This window comes from Hypanus sabinus, chromosome 5 (assembly GCF_030144855.1).
Source record: "Hypanus sabinus isolate sHypSab1 chromosome 5, sHypSab1.hap1, whole genome shotgun sequence".
NCBI lineage: Eukaryota > Metazoa > Chordata > Chondrichthyes > Myliobatiformes > Dasyatidae > Hypanus > Hypanus sabinus.
The window spans coordinates 110,428,946-110,450,697 of NC_082710.1; the positions used below are offsets into that span (position 1 = coordinate 110,428,946).

Sequence of the window (21,752 nt, forward strand, 5' to 3'; positions counted from 1 at the left end):
GAAAAGTTGTTTCCATTGGTAGGTGAGACTCGAACTAAGGGACATTGCCTCAAGATTAAGGGGAGAAGATTTAGGATGGAGATGAGGAGAAACCGTTTTTCCCAGAGAGTGGTGAATCTGTGGAATTCTCTGCCCAGGGAAGCAGTTGAGGCTTCTTCACTAAATATATTTAAGATACAGTTGGATAGATTTTTAAATAGTAGAGGAGCTAAGGGTTATGGGTAAAGGCAGGTAGATGGAGCTGAGTTTATGGACAGATGAGCCATGTTCTTATAGAATTGCGGGGCAGGCTCGATGGGCCGTATAGCCTACTCCTGTTCCTATTTCTTATGTTCTTATGTCCCAGGTGATGGGTGTCCTTCATAAAGAATGCTATCTTTTTGAGACATTGCCTTTTGAAGATGGTCACGATGCTGGGAAGGCTAGTGTCCATGATGGAGCTGGCTGAGTTTACAACTTTTTTTCCGATCCCATACAGTGACCCCTCCATAGCCGATGGTGATGGAACCAGTTAGAACGCTCTCCACGGTACATCTGTAGAAGTTTGCTGAAGCCTTTGATGACATATGAAATCTATCTGCTGCCATGCCGTTCTTTGTAAGATGTTGGGCCCAGGATCGATCTTTTGAGATGTTGACACCAGGAAGCTGAAACTGGTCACCCTCTCCACTGAAAGAAGACCAGCGTATGCTCTCCCAACTTCCTCTCCCTAATGTCCATTCCTTGGTGTTGCTGACATTCAGTGCAAGGTTGTCGTGTTGATGCCACTCGACCAGCTGCTCTGTCTTGCTCCTCTACACCTCCTTCCCTCCACTTGTGATTTTGCCAGTAACTGTACAAATTTACGGATGTTATTCAAGCTGTGTCTAGCCATGCAGTCATCAGTGTAGGGAGAGTAGAGCTGTGGGCTAAGCATGCACCCTTCAGGCATGTGAGGAGGAGATGTTATTTCCAATCTGCTTTGACTATGGTCTCCAGATGAGGAAGTCAAGGATCCAGTTGCAGAGGGATGTACAGAGGCCCAGTATGCACGTACACACAGGAACAATGAAAGACATAACTGCAACAGCATCATGTAAACAGCATTAGTGGGTGGCAGAGTGGAGACGCATCTCTCCCAGAGGAGGTGTGAGGCACTCCTTCCCTCTGCTGGCTTACAGGTCACCCTTGGGCAAGGTATAGCACCTACTTAACCCCCTGATCAGGGTTACATGAAGGCATGGGAGCAGGTGGAGATGGTCCTAAGAGCAGCTGGTGCAAACAATGTCAGCTTACAGGGAGGAGGTGCAGCGGCTAAAGGACTGGTGCAGTGCCAACAACCTGTCTCTGAATGTGAACAAAACAAAAGAGATGTTGTTGACTTCAGGAGGGCATGGAGCGACCACTCCCCGCTGAATATTGACAGCTCCTCGGTAGAGATCGTTAAGAGCACCAAATTTCACCTGGCCGAGAATCTCACCTGGTCCTTCAGCTCCATAGCAAAGAAAGCCCAGCAGCATATCTACTTTCTGTGAAGGCTGAGGAAAGTCCATCTCCCACCCACCATCCTCATCACATTCTACAGGGGTTGTACTGAGAGCATCCTGAGCAGCTACATCACTGCCTGGTTTGGAAATTGCACCATCTCAGATTGCAAGACCCTGCAGCAGATAATGAGGTCAGCTGAGATCATCGGGGTCTCTCTTCCCGCCATCACGGACACTTACACTACACACTGCATCTGCAAAGCAAACAGCATTATGAAGAACCCACACACCCCTCATACAATCTCTTCTCCTTCCTGCTGTCTGGGAAAAGGCATTGAAGCATTCAGGTTCTCACGACCAGACTATGTAACAGTTTCTTCCCCCAAGCTATCAGACTCCTTACTGTCCTATTGTCCTGTTTATTATTTATTGTAATGCCTGCACTGTTTTGTGCACTTTATGCGGTCCTGTGTAAGTCTGTAGTCTAGTGTAGTTTTTTACGTAGTTCAGTCTAGTTTTTGTACTGTGTCATGTAACACCATGGTCCTGAAAAACGTTGTCTCATTTTTACTTATGGATTGAAGTATGGAGCAGTTATAGTCGAAATGACAATAAAAGTAACTTGACTTGACTTGACTTGATATCACAAGTCCTGGTTATGCAACCACTGATGCCAGACAGACAATCTCCGAAGAATATTGATAATGGCTGGGGGCCACCCGTCTTGTAAAAGCACTGCCCAGAAGAAGGCACTTCTGTAGAAAAATTTGCCGAGAACATCATGGTCATAGATGGAAGACCATGATTGCCCACTTTACCACACGGCACATAATAGAAATATAGAAAACCTACAGCACAATACAGGCCCTTTGGCCCACAAAGCTGTACCGAACATGTCCCTACCTTAGAAATTACCTAGGGTTACCACAGCCCTCTATTTTTCTAAGCTCCATGTAGCCATCCAGGAGCCTCTTAAAAGACCCTATCGTTTCCGCCTCCACCACTGTTGCTGACAGCCCATTCCATGCACTCACCCACTGTCTGCGTAAAAAACTTACCCCTGACATCTCCTCTGTACCTACTTCCAAACACCTTAAAACTGTGCCCTCTCGTGCTAGTCATTTCAGCTCTGGGAAAAAAACCTCTGACTATCCACACGATCAAAGCCTCTTATCACCTTATACACCTCTATCAAGTCACCTCTCATCCATTATCGCTTCATGGAGAAAAGGCTGAATTCACTCAACCTATTCTCATAAGGCATGCTCTCCAATCCAGGCAGCATCCTTGTAAATCTCCTCTGCACCCTTTCTATGGTTTCCAATGATTGTGATGAAGCCACATTCACGAGAAAACTATAAATTTTATGTATATTATGCACAATTTTTACAAGAAACTCCAACAGAGAATAAAAAAAGCCCATTTTAGAGTGATATGATCAAGGTGGTCAATAACTGTTGTTATTAGGGTTTTACTAATTGGTTTAAGAACAGAATGACTGGAGAAAGTAGCTGTTCCTGAACTTGATGATGTACAACCTCTAGGTTCTGTACCTTCTGCCTGATAGTACCTGTGAAAAGATGGCATGGCCCAGGTGGTGCAAATCTTTGATGAAAGATGTTGCCCCCTGTTTTTGCAATATTTCCTTTAAGTTCTCCAACAGTGACATTTTCAAAGAAGACAGCACCATCTTCTTCTTCCAGATATATTCCTTTAAAAATGTGGATATTTGTGTTTCAGGAATCTATTGCAGCTGAGTGGCACAGTAGTGTAGTGGTTAGCACAATGCTTTACAGTAGAGGCGACATGTGTTCAATTCCGGCAGAGGAAGTTGTACATTCCTCTGTATATTCCGGTTTCCTAAGTCCAAAGACATATACTGGTTGATAGGTCATTATAAATTGGCTAGGGCTAAATCGGGGTTGCTTTGTGGTGTGGCTTTAAGGATCGGAAGGGGCTATTCCGTGTTGTATCTCAATGAAATAAATAAGCATTAGAACTGCCGTTCCTGAGAGTATAACCAACCACATGCTGCGCGTTCTCATATCGCAATCATAAGAGAGCGGAAACTACGAAGCGCCTGCAACAGGAGAGCGCTTGGCCCGTCGTGGTTGTTAACCATCCGCTACAGTAGAGGGCAGCACTGATCACGCCACGAACTCTATTAGCAACAGGGCGGTGCCTACTCAGTGCTGAAGCTTCTCGACGGAGCGGATGGTGGGTGAGTGAAGTGTGTCTCCTCTATTTATGGTGTGGTACTCTTTTTTGGAATTTATTCCAGTGAGCGGTCATTAGAGGGGGAAGAGTGGAACGTCACCCTGATAGGAAACACATGGATACTCTGAATTGTAACAACTTTGTGACATCAACGCTAGTTCATTCCGGTAGCGTGGAACTGTTAACTTTCTTTCCATCAAATCCTTCTTAATGTTATTATCTTTAAACTGGATCGCATGCGTTTATACTGCTAATAAACATTCTGATGACTTTTAGTAGGCTGTCCTGACTATAATGCGCACGTATAACATGCCAGAATTTCTTAATTGAAGTTCGAGATGCAAGTTGAAAGTATAGCGCTTTAACGGCAAGATTTTGGGCAATTTCCTTCGACTGAAAGGTGCTGTCCGGGTTCTGATGTAATATGTGCCCAGAGGCTGGCCGCTCTGTTAGATCATTGTTTAGGCTCCCAAGCTCGGTTGTATTGAGTCGTCAGCAAGTCCGTGTGAACTGTAAGCTGGTACTGTTAAGGCTTGTTTCCAAAACTTATTGTGTTTTTTTTAATTACACCCTGAAGATGATCAAATTACTGCCTCGACACTGAGCGCCAGGGTTATCACAAAAGACACACACAGATACACACCTACACCTACCTTGTATCTAGCCATGTGAAAAGATGGCAGGGGCAATGACCGAAAACTTAACCAAACAGCTAGGCTCTAAATAAAATTGAGAAGCTTTGGCGGTTTGCGCGCTCAGCAGCTGAAGCCACCTTTCAGTTCAGGGGATGCGGAGAGTAGAATTGGGGCAACATGGGTTGTAGAGCGAAGAGATCACAGAGTTAGTGAGGGGGTTACATCACGGATACAGTTTTGTTTCACGGTGACGTCTTGGGTGGGAAATACGGAGAGGTATCAAGCTCAGGCATGAGTGTGAGTGGCCCTACTGAACTTTGTTGGTTGTGTCAGAGACTGAACAAGTCCAGTCACGTTTTGCATGAGGAACTCTTTCCATGACAGGCATTCTGTGCCAATTCAAATTTACTTTCAAGGACTACCATGTTTTTTTAAAGGGCTTAATTGTAACATTTAAGGTAGTGTGACAGGACGTTTTGGCTCTAGGGAAAGAGAGGGTATTATCCAAGGCAAGCCCATTCCTTTATGTCATATTTTATGTCATCGTGACTCATCCACACCTATCTATCTATTAAATGTTTATGCAGTGGCTCTTCTACGTAAAAATTCCACTGTGCTATGAGGCACTGGTTAGTCTTCTTCCTGATGCCTAAGAGCGGGAAATCGTACAAAAGTGGTAGATTCAACCCAGTCAATCACAGAAAAAGGCTCTCTCCCTAACTATTAAGCATGCATAGATCAAGAACTCCCACTTATCCAGATCATGCTGTCATCTCATTGTGTCATCAGGAAAGGGGTATAGAAGCCTTGGGTCCCCCACCATCCGATTCAGGAATGGTTACAACCCTTCAACCATCACGTCCTGAACCAGTGTGAAGAACTTCTCTATATGTTCCAATAGAAACATACAAGATTATTAAGGGATTGGACATGCTAGAGGCAGGAAACATGTTCCTGATATTGGGGGAGTCCAGAACCAGAGGTCACAGTTTAAGAATAAGGGATAGGCCATTTAGAATGGAGTTCAGGAAAAACTTTTTCACCTAGAGAGTTGTGGATCTATGGAATGCTCTGCCTCAGAAGGCAGTGGAGGCCAATTCTCTGGATGCTTTCAAGAAAGAGTTAGATAGAGCTCTTAAAGATAGCGGAGTCAAGGGATATGGGGAGAAGGCAGGAACGGGGTACTGATTGTGGATGATCAGCCATGATCACAGTGAATGGTGGTGCTGACTCGAAGGGCCGAATGGCCTACTCCTACACCTACTGTCTATTGTCACCTTAACTTTAAAGTGATTCCACAATCTATGGACTCACTTTCAAGCACTCTGCAACTTGTATTCTTTTTTTTTCTTGCAGAAACATCTGCATGATACTTTTTCTTATTTATTTATCATTATTATTATTTGTTTTTGGAATTTGCTCAATTTGTTGTCTTTTTCACATTGGTTGTCAGTCTTTTTGTGTAGTTTTTCATTGATTCCATTGTGTTTCTTTGTTTTACAATGAAAGCCCACAAGAGAATGAATCGCAGGGTTGACAAGAATGTACTTTGATAAATTTATTTTGAAATTTAAACTTTTGAACTTGAACAGAAATTGTGGTGTATGTTGTCAAAACAACTGGCTTTCAAAAAGGTAGCACACTTCCTATTTTTCTATCTACTTATTGAAAAGGAGGACATTGATTAGGTACGATAGTTTACAAATGTGGAGGAATTCTGCAGACATTGGAAATCTGGAATTAAAAACAGAAAATGCTGGAAACTTACAGCAGGTCAGCCAGCATATGTGGAAAGAAACAGCCAGTGTTTCAGATTCAAGAGATTCTTAGGCGGTTTCTACTAAATTTTCTGAGGGGGAGGTCTTTGATTTGTTAGAACAGCAGTCAGTACTTTTCAATAGAATCAAACACTCAGTGGCCACTTTATTATACTTGCTAATGCAATTATCTAATTAGCCAATCATGTGGCAGCAACTCAATGCAAAAATTACTCCCTTCCACAACCCCCAACCAAAACTACTTAAAGATCTCCTGTCAGTCGCATTGTGTACAGATACTCTTGTGCCTAGCGTCACTTCATGGATATATAATCAGTCTGTGTATATAAACTGCCCTATGTATTTGTTTTTGTTGTGGCTTTTTTTGTTGTATTTTTACATTTAGTGTGTGTGTTTTTTTGTGTGCTCTGTGGGATCCAGAGTAAGAATTATTTCATTCTCCTTTATACTTGTGTTCTGGAAATGACATTAAACTTTCTTGAATCATGAATGAACAGTTCCTTTCCCACCACAGATTCTGCTCAGCCCACTGATTTTTCTCCCCCAGCAGTTTAGTTGGAAGATACTGATTTAGAATTGACTCCTTGTTAACTGGAATCAGGTTTATTATCACTGGTATGTGTCGTGAAATTTGTTAACTTAGCAGCAGCATACAATGCAATACATAATATAGAAGAGAAAAATAAATAAACAAATCAATTACTGTATGTATGTATGCTCATGTCCCTTATTTAACCTGTCAGTGCGGTGGACTTTAGGACCTAGTGGAGCTCTGGACCTTATTTAACCTGTCTCAGTGCGGGTGGACTTTTGGACCCGGCAGAGCTCGGGACCCACTGCCTGCAGTCTTTCTGTTCCATTGACAGAAAATGATCACGATTGAAAATAAAGTGGAAATAATAAAGCAATCGGAAAGAGGTGAAACACCATCAGTCATTGGAAAAGCGTTAGGCTACAGTCGGTCAACGATCGGAACAATTTTAAAGGATAAAGTGAGAATAACGGAGCATGTGAAAGGCCCTACCCCGATGAAAGCTATAATTATTATTAAGCAACGCAGTGGTTTAATTATTGAAATACATACGTTTCTTAAGTGTTTTATATGCATAGAAAGGTAAAATATATACTATATACTAAGACAAACGTTTGACTAACTGACGCTAAATAATACCGGATGTACCTATTCCGACTTACTTATAATACCTAATACAAAGTAAATGCTATGTAAATATTTGTTATAGTGTATTGTTTAGGGAATAATGACAAGAAAAAAAGTCTGTACATGCTCAAACAACAAGTGCTGGAGAGGGAACTTACAGTATTTTTAAATCCCAATCTGTGGTAACCTATCCACATCCTTCCGTATACTTTAAACCATCTCTAGATTATTTATAATACCTAATACAATGTAAATGCTATGTAAATAGTTGTTATACTGTATTGTTTAGGGAATAATGACAAGATAAAGTCTGTAAACACAAAATACACTGCAGATGCTGTGGTCAAATCAAGACGTACAAACAAGCTGGATGAACTCAGCAGGTTGGGCAGCATCCGTTGAAAGGAGCAGTCAACGTTTCGGGCCGAGACCCTTCGTCAGAAGGTGCCAGGTGGAAAACCAATCAGAGGAAAGATCAAGGGGTGGGGGAGGGGAAGCAGGGAGGGGATAGGCTGGAGAGGTGAAGAAGGAATGTAAGGAGAAAGCACTATGGGTAGTAGAAGAAGGCAGAATCATGAGAGAGGTGATAGGCAGCTAGAAGAGGAAGCAGAATAAAAGTGGGATGGTGGAAGGGAGAGGGAGGGAATTACCAGAAGTTGGGGAATTCGATGTTCATACCAAGGGGCTGGAGGCTACCCAGAAGGTATACGAGGTGTTGCTCCCCCAACATAAGTTTGGCCTCCTCATGGCAGTAGAGGAGGCCATGTATGGACATATCCAAATGGGAATATGAAGGGGAGTTGAAGTGAGTGGCAACCGGGAGATCCTGTCTGTTGTGGTGGACGGAGTGGAAGTGCTTAACGAAGCGATACCCCAATCTGTGTCGGGTCTCGCCAATGTAGAGGAGGCTGCACCGGGAGCACCGGATGCAATAGGTGACCCCAACAGACTCACAAGTGAAGTGTTGCCTCACCTGGAAGGTGAAATTTGTTAACTTAGCAGCAGCATACAATGCAGTATGTAATACAGAAGAGAAAAATAAATAAACCAATCAATTACTGTGTGTATGTATGTATGTTCAAGTCCCTTATTTAACACTCCGTCCACCACAACAGACGGGATCTCCCGGTTGCCATTAATCTGCCTAGTCCTATTGACCAACACCAGGACCATAGCCTTCTATGCTCCTCTTATCTATGTACCTACCCAAATTTCTCTGAAATGTTAAAATCAAATCCACATCCACCACTTGCACTGGGAGCTCACCACCCTCTGAGTGAACAATTTCCCCCTCATATTCTCCTTAAATATTTCACCTTTCACCCTTAACCCATGACCTCTAGTTGTAGTCTCACCCAACCTCAGTGCAAAAAGCCTGCTTGCATTTACCTTATCTATACCCCTAATAATTTTGAATTCCTCTATCAAATCTCCCCTCAGTTTTCTGTGTTGCAGTGAATGAAGTCATGACAATGATTCCTCATTCCAGGGCCCTCAACCAGTGAAACATTACCTTGTGTCCACGTTTTCAAGTTCTGTAGAAAGTTTGGAAGCTACAATGAGCTTTTAAACTTGGAAAACAGATCAATGTATGCCCATTCAGCAAACCTACTATCCCATTCCTCCATAGCAACCATATCTTTTTTGTGGTAAGGAGACTAAAACTGGACACAATATTCTAGATGCCGTCTCACCATGTAACATGGATGTAACACAACACATTGATGAAAGTAGAGCAGTGGATGTGGTGTACAATATATGGATTTCAGTAAGGCATTTGATAAGGTACCCCATGCAAGGCTCCTTCAGAAAGTAAGGAGGCATGGGATCCAAGGAGGCTTTGCTTTGTGGATCTAGAATTGGCTTGCCCACAGAAGGCAAAGAGTAGTTATAGATGGTTCGTATTCTACATGGAGGTTGGTGACCAGTGGTGTTCTGCAGGGGTGGGTTCTGGGACCCCTCCTCTTTGTTATATTTTTTTATATATAAATGACCTGGATGAGTAAGTAGAAGGATGGGTTAGTAAGTTTGCTGATGACACAAAGGTTAGGGGTGTTGTGAATAGACTGGAGGGTTGGAGATCAATAGGATGCAGAACTAGGCTGAGAAGTGGAAGTCCATCTGCCAGATGGGTATGAAGGGGTTCATTTTGGTAGGTCCAATTTGAAGGCAGAATATAATATAAATGGTAAGACTCTTGGCAGTGTGAAGGATCTGAGAGATCTTGATGTCTTTGTCGATAGGACACTCAAAACTGCTGCGCAGGTTGTCAGTATTATTAACCATGGAATTGAGTTCAAGAGCTGTGATGTAATGTTACAGCTATATAAGACCCTGGTCTGACCCCACGTGGAGTACTGTGTTCAGTTCTGGTCACCTCACTACTTCTGACTATAGATATAGCGAGAGTGCAGAGGAGATTTACAGGGATGTTGCCTGAATTGGAGAGTGTACCTTATGAGAATAGGTTGAGTGTACTTGGCCTTTTCTCTTTGGAGCAATGGAGGATGAGAGATGACCTGATAGAGGTATGTAAGATGATGAGAGGCATTGATTGTGTGGGTAGCCAGAGGCTTTTTCCCAAGGCTGAAATAGCTAACACGAGGGGGCATAGTTTTAAGGTGCTTGGAAATAGATACCAGCCAACTTAGGTTAGGGGTAAGTTTCTCACACAGAGAGTGGTGGGTGCGTGGAATGCACTGCTGGCAGCTGTGGTGGAAGCGGATACAATAGGGTCTTTTAAATGGTGCTTTGCAAAATAGAGTGCTATGTGCTAGGGAAATTCTAGGCAGTCTCTAGAGTAGGTTACATAGTTGGCACAATATTGTGGGCCAAAGGGCCTGTAATTTGCTGTAAATTTCTTTGTTCTATGTTCTATTCAACTTTTCCCAAAACTCAAGTCCTCCAGTCCTGTATTATCCTTCCAAATTTTCTCTGTACTCTTTCAATATTAGTTACATCATTCCTGTAGGTAGGTGACTAAAATTTCATGTAATGCTCCAAATTAGGCCTCAAGGTCTTGTTATTTTCAACAGAGTACCTCAACTCTTGTATTTGTTAAGCTTTAAAGGTTCGTTACCAAAGTATACAACTCTGAAATTCCTCTTCCAGATAGCCATGAAATCAAGAAAGAAAACAACAGCATCACGATCATCAACCCCCAAATCCCTCCTCCCCACACAAAAAAAATGAACAAAAATGGAATGGGCACATTGACCCCCAAATCCCCCTCCCCCACACACAAAAAGTGAGAAAGATTGGGTGAAAAACACAAAATATAATAAACTACAAGTCTGGGGGGAAAAAAAGTCTATAGTCCAAGTCCGTATCCAAAATGGAGAAAAGCTGTGTAACATTCTCTGGGCACAGTGGCCAGCCTTCCTCTCTCTCTGTATCAGAGTGATCTCACCAGAGATCTAAAGCCAGTCTCCCCTCATCGTAGCAGAGCAATTTATTTTTTAGTTTTTTTATTATTTATCTTCCCCTCTTCCAAGCAATGAAAAGGCAGTCTCCATAGCAGAACGATCTCACCAGCAATAAAAAGGCAGGTAGCCAGCGCTTACCTTTTTGCATTCGGCTCAATATTTCAATCTTCCTCTTTGCTTTAATTGGCGAGCAATGGAAATGTTAACTGGTCACCACAAGATTTGCACATCCAGCCTTTGCCTCCAGGAATCCTCTTAGCTGCAGAGCGCTGAGACGCCAAAACAGTCTGCAAACAGCAAAGTGCAGGCTCCAGCACATTCAAGATGAAAAGAAAATGTAAAAGACACAAAAGAAGTGAAATATATGGTTTCATGATCTATATGGAAGATGTCGACTGAAGAAATGTTGCGTGTAGGCACCATCTTGGCTAGAAGTCTCCAGTTACATTGATTTATGAAGGCCAGTGTGCCAAATGCTTTGTGACCTTTTCTACCTGTGACACCACTTTCAAGGACCTCGTGTTCTCAGAATTTGTTTGCTTTTGTAGTTTTTTTTTGGTATTTGCACAATTTGTCGTCTTTAGCACATTGGTTGTTTGTCAGTCTTTGTGTGTAGTTTTTCATTGAGACATAAATGTACTTTGATTATAAATTTACTTTGAACATATGCTGCCTAATCTTCTCAGTGTTTCTTACATGTTTTGAAATTTTGTATATCCAACATCTGCAGTTCTGACTTTTTAGACGAAAGGGTTAATTCTATCCTCACCATGTCACAGATTTTCAATTTACCTTCCTGTCCTTTCCCCCGCACCTCTGTAAAGAAAATAACCAATGTTCTGTCTTTCCCAGGTCTGGTTAACGGTCTTCCACCTAAAATGTTAAATCTTTTTCTCTTCCCACTGATACTGCTTGACCTGCTGAGCACCTTTAGTATTTTCTGTTTTGTAGTACATTTGAAGCATCTGGAGATTTGATTTTCATGAAAATAGATTAACGACTCCTCATACCAATGCCACAAGTGATTTTTTTAAATATATATAGAACAAATTCATGATGTGGAGAAGGCCATTTCACCTATGTGCCTTTCAAAAAAAATTAGCTAGCATTATCCAACTTTCACCTCCAAGAGGTCCACAATCTTGAGGTAATTTGGAGGCTTGCATGCCTCAATGACCCAGAGAGTGATGCTGGCTGGAGTCAGGCCTTTATGCGTTGGATCTTGGTAGGGTCACCCATGACAAACAATTCAAAGGGTAGAGGTCAGACTGAGACAGGTCCACGGGTTCAGCTTGGGGCTAACAACATTGCTGTTTCTGTAACTATCTTTTTATTCAGGACAGAGAGAGATGGAGGAGCTTTATTGCTGCCCGAAATGCCAGCAGGCGTAACAGGCAGTAAGTAAGCCAACTTTTAAGCAGTACCTACAGTACCTCAGATCTCTGTTCATTAGGAGACAAGTCTCATCTCCTAACATCTCATATAGGATTCATAGAAATACTTTTGAAATGTGTTGTAGGGTTCCGCCTCTTTAACACTCTCAGGTAAAACGCTCCCTGGGGGAGTGATTACAAAATGTTCATTTTGGTTAAACCAGAGTTTCAGTGCAAACAACACACAGTTGCCACATACTACAATAAAACCATGCAGTAACTGGTCGCAAACAACTTCATATTAGTTGTTCCTTGTGTGGAAGTGTTTGGTTACACTTATTTAGAGATAAATGTATCACAAAATGTTCATATTGACTAAATCAGTATTTCACTGCAAACAGCAGCTTTCTATATTAAAATCCTCCAAGTGAAGATGTTTCATCTCAACACAATTTATATCAATGGCTCCTGGTTTTTGACTGTTTTGGTGAGAAAAATGGGTCAGGTCTAAATATACCTTGATGGTCTTTTCTCCTTGTGACTTTAACCAACCTTATGGGCACAGTTGCTGATGCTGAGTTATACCAGGAGCCATCAACAGTGTAGAATTGTAATTGTCAATATTTCAATTGGCCCTTTCTCACTTAAATATCTTTATTAAACCTTCAAGGATAGTCATCTCGTTCTGCGGTGGAATCATTATTATTTCCTGCATCTGGCTGGCAGGTGCTTCCAACTTCCTTTATCATTGTTCTGTACACAATATCATTGAACGGTTTGGGGGTTGCTGTTTGTCTTCTGGTTGTTCCTGTTAATAGTTGTCAGAGCCACATGAGATTATATTACACAAACAGATAGGTACATGTTCCTCATGTTTGGCTCTCCCATCACTGTTGATGTGATCATGGGTATGGTCTCCCCATGGTAAGAGTGGTTGGTGCTCCAACAGGGTGCAAGATGCACCATATAATATCCATTTCTTTATGCTGACGAGCAGAAACAATCTTCGTTTCTGTTTGCACTCAGTGGCCATTTATTTTATTAGGTACGGGAGTGAAACCCGGTGTGATCTTCTGCCGCTGTAGCCCATCTGCTCCAAGGTTCGATGTGTTGTGTGTCCAGAGATGCTCTTCTGTGCACCACTGTGGTAACGTGTGGCTATTTGAGTTTCCATCGCCTTCCTGTCAGCGTGAACCAGTCTCCGACCTCTCATTAATGAGGCGTTTTCACCCCAGAACTGTGGCTCCCTGGATGTTTTTTTTTCTCGCACCATTCTCTGTGAACTCTCGAGACCGTTGTGTGTGAAAATCCCAGGAGATCAGCAGTTTCCCCATCTGGCAACAACAATCATTCCACAATCAAAGTCACTTAGACTACATGTCTTCCCCATTCTGACGTTTTGTCTGAACGACAACTGAACACCTTGACCTTGTCTGCATGCTCTTGTGTATTGAGTTGCTGCCACGTGATTGATTAGATATTTGTATTAACAAGCAAGTGTATGGGTGCACCTAATAAAATGGCCACTGAGAGTCTGTGTTCCTCCTCTTCCCTACCCTCCAAATGTGCAGTCAATATGTACAGTAAACTGCTACAGAAAATTAAATATTTTATGTGTAGTGGCAGGGCAAGTGAACTGTCACCAGTAAACAACAAGACAGTATTTACTGTGGTTATTCATAACCCTACATCACTTTGCAGCTGATTGGGAACTTTTCGAGGCTTGGTCACTGTGACAGTCAGGCTGTATTTCTGCTCTATGACAGATGGACAGAGAGTGCATTGTCAGCGCAGTTGCTTCTCCCCGGCAGTTTGTGCTGGTGAAAAAACATTTGGAAGACAGGTTGGCGAGTTCCAGTCGAACAGAGGAAGAACTGTGTATTAGAAAGGGGAAACATGGCTCTGACAGCTGTATTTTGTTCCCTGTGAATTTTCTTACCAGGATGGAGTCCCCTATGATGAGCAGTGCATACAGGAAGCTGGAGGAAGCCAGCGGGCCAGGCAGTGTCCTCCAGCATTGTGCATGTGTTGTTACTGGATCCTCTTGTAAGACCTTGAAGAATGATACTCTTCCCACGTGATTTCATGGAGTGACCCAAGAGGACTTCAGAGCTACCACATACGATTGCCACATTCTACAATAAAACCATGTAGTAACTGGTTGCAAACAACTTTATTTTAGTAGTTCCTGGTATGGAAGTGTTTGATTACATTTTATCTGATATTACAACTTAAGCTTGAAAAGATGGAAGCAAATGTATCACAAAATGTTCATATTGGCTAAATCAGTATTTCAGCACAAACAGCACATGATGTGCATCCATAAGATGTAGGCAAAGGACTGGGCTATTCAGCCCATCGAGTCTGCTCCTCCGTTCTATCATGGCTGATTTATCAACCCTTTTTACCAAACTCTCCTGCCTTCTCCCTGTATCCTATCAGCATCTGCTTTAAATATACCCAGTGACTTCCCTCCACAGCCCTCAGTGGCAATGAATTCCACAGATTGAACACCCTCTGGTTAAAGAAATTCCTCCTCATCCCTATTCTAAAAGGATGTTCTGTATTCCAAGGCGCTGATCCTAGACTCCCCCACTACAGGAAACGTCCTCTTCACATCCACTCTATCTAGGGCTTTCAACATTTGATAGGCTTCAGTGAAATCCTCTCTTTCTTCTCATCTCCAGTGTGGGCTCAGAGCCATCAAACACTCCCCATGTGCCCCATGTGTTACCCCTTTCATTCCCAAGGTCATTCTCTTGAACCTTCGCTGGACCCTTTCCCAGGGCAATGCATCCTTTCTTAAATAAGGGGCCCAAGATTGCTCACAATACTCCATGTGGTTTGATTGGTGCATTATAAAGCCTCAGAGTCGCTCTGAATTTTCTTGCACATTGCTTCTCCTGCAGTAATGACTGGGAATGAGATTAATCTTACCCTAGTTTGTATTCAAAATGGTTGGAATCTCAGATATTCTACCCCATTTGTTTGAAGCTGTGCTCACATAGTTTTTCAGAAAGGAAATTCTAGACCATAAGGCAGGAGTAGAATTAGACCAGTCAGCCCAGTGAGTCTGCTCTGCCATTCTATCATGGCTGATTTATAATCCCACTCTCCTGCCTTCTCCCTGTAACATTTATTAATCAGCCTATCAACCTCTGCTTTAGATATACCCAATGATTTTGGCCTGCACAGCTGTCTGTCGCAATGAACTGTCCCAAGGCCATGGACAGCTGATCAGAGATGTTCAAAGGCCAGAACTGTGAGAGTACAGAGACCATAGGCGGTGCAAGGCTATGGATGGATGGGTTTTGGGGGCTGGGGGTGTGGGGGGAATGAAAGAGTTTTTCAAAATCGAAGGATTGCTTGACCAAGATGTCATTAACCTGTATCAAGTGCCAAGGGGATTTATGAGATTATTGTTGGGTCTGGAGGGCCTGACGTATACGGAGAGGTTGGGTCCACTTGACTTTATTCTTGGAATGCTGGAGACCGAAAGGGGGAGGTGACCTAATAGATGTGTTTCCATTCATGTGGAGCATATCAAGGTTGAATGTTGAGCATATAAAGTCGTTTTCCCAGGGAAAGGGAATGTAAAATGGGGGTATGGATTTAAGGTGAAAAGGGGAAGATTTAACTGGTACCGGGGGAGGGGAAAACATCTTCATACAGCGGGTGATGTGTAGGAGCAAACTGCCAGAGGAAGTGGTTGATGCCGGTAGAAAAGCAACATTTAAATAGCAGTTGGACAGGCACGTGGATAGGAAAAGCTCAGAGGGATATGAGATAATCTCAGGTTTGTATACGATGACATATATGTACTTTGATAATAAATTTATTTTGAACTTTGAACTTAAATGCAGGCAAATGGGGTTAGCTTTGATAAATATATTGCTAGCATGGGTGAGATGGGCTGTAGGAGTCAATTCACAATAGTTGATACTGCTGGGTTATTGAATGGAGGAGAGAGAAATGTGAATGAGTTAAACAGAGGGTTCACAAATTTTCAAAAATAGTGGGGCGAGCTGACAACATTCTCCAGACAGTGCATGAGATCCAGGCCACATGCAGAGTGCTGGAGAAACTCAATGAGACAGACAGAATCTATGGAGGGGAATGAACAGTTGATATTGGGAACTGAGAGCCACCATCTGGACTGGAAAAAGGGAAGCTAGTTAGTATAAAATAACAAACTGTGACAACTTAAGCCTGATTTATACTTGTGCATTGCATCTATGCTAGAGGTACCGTGCACCCTACGCCGTAGGGTGACGTGCACCTCCCCAAAAAAGATCGCAACAACTGTCCACTTGGTAGCATCGCATTTCCTCATGCACATTTCCGGTTGCTTCTTCTCCGCCATGTCTGTGCACCGATGCAAAATAGATGAACCAAATTGTCAAATCTACCTGCCGACATGCGAAAATGTTTGAGTTGCATTTCGTCGTCCAGGTCTCTCACAAACAAACTCAACACAGTGGCATAGACACCCCACTGCCAACTACTATTTTGGCGCACACCAACGCATGCTCGCTATGGCATAGAGCCTGTGTTGAAGTGAAAATCAGGCCTACGGCCTAGCCTTTACGCACAAATCAGCCTGAAGAAGGAAGGGGTGGAGCAAGAGCTGGCTGGTGGATCCAGGTGACGGGGTGATAGGCAGTTGAGGGAGGGGAGAGGTGGAGAATTGTGTCAGAAGCTGGGTGGTAATGGGTGGAAGTGACAGAGGGTTAAAGATGATGGACTCCACAACCAGGGAGAACGATGGAATAAAGGGAGGGAGGAGGGGAGTAAAAATTGGCAGGAAGAGCGAGTGGGTGATGTATAGAGGGAGTGGGTGGGGAGGGGAGGGAAAAGACGGGGTGATGGCAGCCAATTGGATCAGGAGGTGAGAAGAAGATGAAAGAAAATGGAAGGGGAACATTTGCCAGAGGGTTGAGAATTCGAACAAGACTAGAGACTTCGAGTCTCTTCAAATTGCTCTAATTTGTACTTAGTCTCAACTTGTCAGAGGAAGAAGCTGTGGATAGACATGTCCTTTAGTGGTCGGGAAGTGAAATTGAAATGGCCTCTTAGCTGGCACAGTGGGTGGAATGAAGTTACTCAATTGTTCAGTAATGGGGAATCCCACAATAACTGTGGACACTGAACAAATCAGTTCTGTTCTAAAGGAGTATTCTGCTCAAAGCCCAACATAGGTGTTGCTGTCACTGCAGAACAGAATTAAATAATGATACTTGTATTGAAAAGTTCTAAGATTAGAGAAACGGATTAGGCTCCTTGGAACAAGGAAACCTCAAATGAGATTGAATATCAAATTTTGACAACGTTTTTTCAAAAAAAAAAGGAACTGTTTCCATTGGCAAACAAAATGGTCACTGTGGCATAGATTTATAGTGATTGGCAGACAATACGGAGACGATGTTTCCTTTGCACAGGCAGTTGTGATTTTCCATGTGTTATCTGAAAATAGCAGTGTTCCAGAGAGATAAACACCTCATTGAGGAAACGGAAACAAAGCAATATGGAAAGAACATGGGAACAGGATTAATTCAGAGGTTCCCAAATTTTTTAATGTCATGGACCAATACCATTAAGCAAGGGGTCCATGGACCCCAGGTTGGGAACCCCTGGATTAATTGACTGGCTACATCAAAGGCAACACAGACACAATACATGCTCTTCTCATCTTTGGTTCTTTGTTTCCATGGGATGGTGATGCAGATGCATCCTCCTTATCATTATAAATTCAAAATTATTATCAGGGTACATGTGTGCTACCATATACTACTTTGAGATTCATCTCTTGTGCAGGGATTCACAGTAAAAAATGAAATACAATGGAATTTTCCAAACAAGTATGCAAAAGATGACAGAACATACAAATAAATACAAAGACATAAGAGAGGTGCTGGCCGAAGTTGATTGGAAGGGGACACTAGCAGGGATGATGGCAGAGCAGCAACGCCTGGAGTATCTGGAAGCAATTCAGAAGTTGCAAGATAGATCCATCGCAAAGAAAAAGAAGTATTCTAAAGGCAGGATGATGCAATCGTGGCTGACGAGTGAAGTTGAAGCCAACGTAAAAGCAAAAGAGAAGGCATAGCATAGAGCAAACATTAGTGGGAAGTTAGAGGATTAGGAAACTTGAAAATCAACAGAAGGCAACCGAGAAAGTTACGGTGGGGGGTGGGGGGGAGATAAAATATGATGGAAAGCTAGTCAATAATTTCAAAAAGGATATCAAAAAGTTTTTTTAGATGTGTAAAGAGAGGTGAGAGTAGACATCAGACAGCTGGAAAATGCTGCTGAATTGATAGCTTTGTGGCCACGTTTGAGGATGATACGAAGATAGAAGGAGGGGTCGGTAGTTTTGAGGAAGTAGAGGGGCTTCAGCAGGACTTGGACAGATGAGAAGAAAGGGCGAAGAAGCAGCAGATGGAATATAGTGTTGAGAAGTGTATAGTCATGCAGATTGGTAGAAGGAATAAAATCATAGACTATTTTCTACATGGGAAAAGAATTCAAAAATATGAGGTGCAAAGGGATTTGGGAGTTCTTCTGCAGGATTCCCTGAAGGCTAATTTGCAGGTTGAGTTGGTGGTGAGGAAAGCAAATGCAATATTTCCGTTCATTTCAAAAGGACTACAATATAAAAGCAAGGATGTGATTTAGCAGAATGAGAGGGAATCACATTGACACCTATTGAATATTGAAAAGCCTGGATAGAGTGGATGTGGAGATGTTTCCTGTGGTGGGAGAGTCTAAGACCAGAAGACACAGGCTCACAATAGAGCCTGTTCCATTTACAACAGAAATGAGGATGAGTTCCTTCAGCCAGAGAGTGGTGAATCTGTGGAATTTGTTGCCACAGGTGGCTTTGCCGATCAGGTCGTAGGGTGTATTTAAGGTGGAGGTTGGTAGGTTCTTGATTAGTCAGGGCGTGAATGATTATGGGGAGGAGGCAGGAGAATGGGGTTGAGAGGGAAATGGAGCAGCCATGATGAAAAGCCAGAGCAGACATGATGGGCTGAATGGCCTAATTCCGCTCCTGCGTCTTATAGGGTCTTAATAAAAATAATATTGAGAACCCGAGTTGTAAATAAAATCTTTGAAAGTGAGTCTGTAGGTCATGGATTCAGTTAAGAGTAGTGGTGAGTGAATTTATCCATTCTGTTTTAGAGCCTGACGGTTGTAGGTAACATCTGTTCCTGAACCTGGACGAATGAGACCTAAAGCCCCTGTACCTCCTGCCCATTCACAATGGCAAGAAGAGAGCATGTTGGGGGGCTTTGGATGTAGCTTTCTTGTGGCAGCACTCCATGTAAATGTGCTCAGTGGTGGGGAGGGCTTTGCCTGTGATGGACTGGGCTGTATCCACCACTTTCTGTACCCTTTTCCATTCCTGGGCACCAGGCTGTGATGCAACCAGTCACCCCACTGTGCATCTCGTGAAGTTTGTCAAAAGTTTTAGTAATAAACCAAATTAATGCAAACTTCTAAGACACTAGAGGCACTGTGTCCAGTGCTCCCGGTGCAGCCTTTTATATATTGGTGAGACCCGACACAGACTGGGAGACTGTTTTGCTGAACACCTACACTCTATCTGCCAGAGAAAGCAGGATCTCCCAGTGGCCACACATTTTAATTCCACGTCCCATTCCCATTGGCATATGTCTATCCATGGCCTCCTCTACTGTCAGGATGAAATCACACTCAGGTTGGAGGAACAACACCTTATATACCGGCTGGGTAGCCTCCAACCTGATGTCATGAACATTGACTTCTCTAACTTCCATTAATGCTCCTCCTTCCCTTCTTACCCCATTCCTGATTTATTTATTTCCCCCCCGCTTTTTGTTCTCTCTCTCTGCCCATCACTCTGCCTGTTCTCCATCTTCTTCTGGTGCTTCTGTCCCCCTTTCTTTCTCCTGAGGCCTCCTGTCTCAAGATCCTTTCTCTTCTCTAGCTCTGTATCCCATTTGCCAATTACCTTTCCAGCTCTTAGCTTCACCCCACCCCCTCCGGTCTTCTATCATTTTGCATTTCCCCCTCCCCCTCCTACTTTAAGGGTCTTGGCCTGAAATGTCGACTGTACTTCTTCCTATAGATGCTGCCTGGCCTGCTGCGTTCCACCAGCATTTTGTGTGTGGGGCACTATCGTGCCTTCTTTGTGATGACTGTTATATGCTGGGCCAAGGACTGCTCCTCTGATACGTTAATGCAAGGAATTTTAAGCTGACCCTCTCCTCTCCATTTGCCCTTTAGAAGACAGAGTTGAAGAGCCTTGCACCTTCAGTGTCCGTGTGACTTCCTGGACCTTTTCAGAGAGCGGTTACAAGTCAGTCACAGTACTGGTACTGGCAGGATAACGATTAATTTCCCTCCTTTCTGGCCATTATTGAACCCAATGTTTGGACGATTTTAAACGCTGGGCCAGATGGATTGAAAAGGCAGGGTGTTGGAACCAGAGGTGTGGGTCGTGTTGGTTTTGCTCGCTGCCGTGAGACTGAGGCTATGGGCCTGCTCTGGCTTCATGTCTGTGAGCTGCACGACATTTTGCTCTGCTGTGTGATGAACTGAGGTTGTGGGCCTACTCCATCTACTCCGGGCTTCATGTCTGTGGAATCACTTTCATGCTGAATGCTGTCGCTTGCTTTTATTGTTTGCATGATTTGTGTTCTTTTTTCTCTCTGCGCTTTGGGTATTTGATGGTCTCTTGGGTTTCTTTGTTTTGTGGCTGCCTGTAAGGAGATAAATCTCAAAGTTCTATGATGTATACATACATTGTTAATAAATATACTTTGAACTTTGAACTTTTTAGGTCAACATTAGTGGCATCAGCTATTTTTATCTCGGATGTACTTAATTGACTAAATTCAATTTCCTTGCCCTAGGACATCTGATTTAATCATATTTCCAGGCTTCTGAATTACTATTCTGACAACATAACTGCTGTGCATTGAGAATGAAAGGCTGGAACACTGGTATTTGAAGTTGCTGAGTTCTAGAACATGAAAGACAAGACATGAATGGTTGGGTATTTGGCAGTTGGAAAGGATTGGCGACAGGTTTTCCAATCATTTGTTCATCACCGCAGACTTTAATGAAATAGTCAGAATGTTGCCTTAACTTTCCAACGTTACACAGGAATAAAGCAGAGAAGCGAATTGGCAGGCTTGAAATCAATCCAAAGTCTGTCCATCTAAACGTGGCTTCTGTGTCACACGGTGAGGACTGTGCCATAGCACATGTGTAAAACATTGCAGATGTGAATGCTGTTAATCTACACAGACTGGCAAATCCAATGCTGAGAGTGGTTTGAGAAAAATAATCCCCAGTGCCACGATGCTCAAAATAGCTTGCTTGTAGAATATGTAGTGTTGAGAGGAGGCACCAGAGACTGCGGGTGCTGGAATGTGAAGCAACAAACAGGAACTGAGTCAGCATGCAACAACTTGTGGATGGAAAAGAAATGCCAGAGATTCAGGTCAAAACCCTGTATCAGGACTGGTATGGATGTCTTAATGGAGGATGTGTAAAGTCAGTCAAAACCCTGTATCAGGACTGGTATGGATGTCCTTATATAGGAAGTGTAAAGTCAGTCAAAACCCTGTATCAGGACTGGTATGGATGTCCTAATATAGGAAGTGTAAAGTCAGTCAAAACCCTATATCAGGACTGGTATGGATGTCCTAA

The 21,752-nt window shown here is 43.0% G+C and overlaps 1 protein-coding gene across 4 annotated transcripts in view; it reads left to right on the forward strand.

Annotated features, from left to right (window-relative positions):
- Positions 1 to 3,611: 3,611 nt before the first annotated feature.
- si:dkey-3d4.3 (uncharacterized) overlaps positions 3,612 to 21,752 on the forward strand; it is a 166,408-nt gene continuing 148,267 nt past the window's right edge. For all 4 annotated transcript variants that reach the window (XR_009512271.1, XR_009512272.1, XR_009512273.1 and 1 more), the window contains exon 1: positions 3,612 to 3,687. The gene's annotated coding sequence lies outside the window, so the exon portion shown is untranslated. The remainder of the gene's footprint in view (positions 3,688 to 21,752) is intronic.